The sequence below is a fragment of the Hydra vulgaris genome, chromosome 09, assembly GCF_038396675.1.
Source record: "Hydra vulgaris chromosome 09, alternate assembly HydraT2T_AEP".
Classification (NCBI taxonomy): domain Eukaryota; kingdom Metazoa; phylum Cnidaria; class Hydrozoa; order Anthoathecata; family Hydridae; genus Hydra; species Hydra vulgaris.
In genome coordinates, this window is record NC_088928.1 from 60,346,247 (window position 1) to 60,348,435 (window position 2,189).

General features: G+C 25.5%; 1 long non-coding RNA gene across 1 annotated transcript; it reads right to left on the bottom strand.

The window, feature by feature from the left end:
- Positions 1 to 266: 266 nt before the first annotated feature.
- LOC124810966 (uncharacterized) lies at positions 267 to 915 on the bottom strand. Its single transcript, XR_010641118.1, has 2 exons — positions 782 to 915; positions 267 to 626 (listed from the first exon to the last, which is right to left on the bottom strand). It is a non-coding gene; the product is annotated as an uncharacterized LOC124810966 (long non-coding RNA).
- Positions 916 to 2,189: the final 1,274 nt, after the last annotated feature.

The window sequence follows — 2,189 nt, forward strand, 5'->3', positions numbered from 1 at the left end:
ACAAAAAACATATATTTATCAATATAAACAACAACAACTGTTAAACATTAATATAGTTAAAAATTCTCACAACGTTAAAAAATGGAGATAGAACCCTATTATTCTAACGTAACGATCATACTTAAAGGTTAGTCTGCTAAACTTATTTACGCTGAAAAGTTTATTGACTGAACGTAATTACGTTTATTTTGGTTTAAGTTTTTAATTTTGGTCACGACACTAATTATCGAAAAAGATCGAAATATGCACACAAAAAAAACAACAAGTTTTTAAAAATAATATTAAATATATCACATATAATTGAATATAATTAAAATACAACACGTATTTAATTTGATTAAATGCATAAATTTATTGGGACTAAAGTTAGAGACTTATTGATCCAAACTATCCGATTCTTTTGATATCAGTTTAAATTTTTCGCATCGTTTTACGCACTTGCTTCGCTCAACCATGCAAACAAAGTAAGTATCTTCGACTTTGTTGATTTGCTTAAAACACTCTTCGTACGGAGGGTCGCATAATGCAAGGCATGTGTAGTCACCATGTACCATAGCGGAAGTACATGCACAAAAGGCAAGGATACATAATATTATTATTCCGTTGAAAGCCATTTTTTGTAAAATCTTAAAAATAATAAGTTAAAAATAATTATTAAGAAATAACAAAAAAAAAAATTTCAAAAATCATTAAAAACAAACCGAAAAGAAATTGTTATATAGCAAATTTTAAAACAAATATTAAAAAAAGTAAAATAATGCTTAAAAAGTGAAAGAAATACCTCACAATCGATTTCACCTAATTTTTTTTTAATGTTTTACTTTTCTTGTTCTCCAAATAATACTATGTTAAAAAAGCGAATGCGGCCTTTTATTACGTTCGAAAGACCATCTGCTTTCAGTGGCAAATATGTAGTTCTTCTTAACAAAGAAAATCCGAACGTCAAGGTGTATTTGATAAAAAAATAGTATTGGACATTACCAATGAAATATCTATAAAAGAAATTAATTAACTGTTTTTAAAACTAAATTTTCATTTTTTACAAAAGAATGAGACGGATTTGCAATAATAGAATTTTCAGTTTTTGTTATCGAATGTTTGTTTTTTACATCGTAGCTTTTCCTTAAATGGGCTGTCTTTTTATTTTACAAACGTGCCTTTGCACTCATATTTATTGTCTCATACAGCCCAATATAAATTACAATAAATTTCTTTGAAATTGCATGACAAACATTAAATGCATGCAAAAAAAAGTTCGTATCTATTGAATCTCTTATCATTCTTTGTATTTGTATTTTTTGAATGCAAAACTTTGTTTTTCATTTTTAAAACTTACATAAATCAATTTTAAAAGCGCAACTTATTTTAAAAGAAAACAATGATTAAATTATCAAACAACGCATAAATTAATCGTTCATATTTTTTTGTCACTTTTACTCATCGTTGTTTTTAGTTTGATTTTTAAATGAATGAATAAAAAATAGTTTTTTTTTTTTATCTTTCATTCTTAAATAAAGACTAAAATACTACTTTCACGCCCTAATATAAATCTTAATTAACTTTGCACTTCACGAATTCTCCTGCGTATAAAAGTTTAATACCCACGTATAAAAACGTTTTTAACCAACCGGTTACATCGGACTATAAGAAGAACGTGACTCAGATTTATCAGCATTTCTTTTTACAAACCATTTTTGTCTTTTTGTTTAGTTACAGAGATAAATTATGCAGCGATTTTTGTTTGAAGTTATTAACATCATTAATAATTGTAAACACTATTTATGAAAAAATATTTAAAACAGATTATTTTATTTTTATCCAACTAGTAAAACCCAAGGCGTGTACTTAATTTTTGAAAAAAGTATGTTCCACCTTCCAAAAAGTTTTTTAAACGAAACAAACTGGTGTTGAGTTTAAAAATTTTTTAATCAAAGAACTTTTTGAACTCAACACCCGTTTGTTTTACGAATAATTTAAGTTTTAATTTAAAAAAAAAAATCAGATAATCAAATTTTCAACATCATCAGCGATATAATCGTAAATTAATAATAAAAAAATGATATTCAAATATAAATATAGAATCTATAGTTTGTAAATATAGAGGTTTATTTCGAAATTTGATAACAAGGAGCTTGTTATAGTCATAACGCGCCATGTTTAAATATTTAAGTTCTCCAAAAACAAAGCTT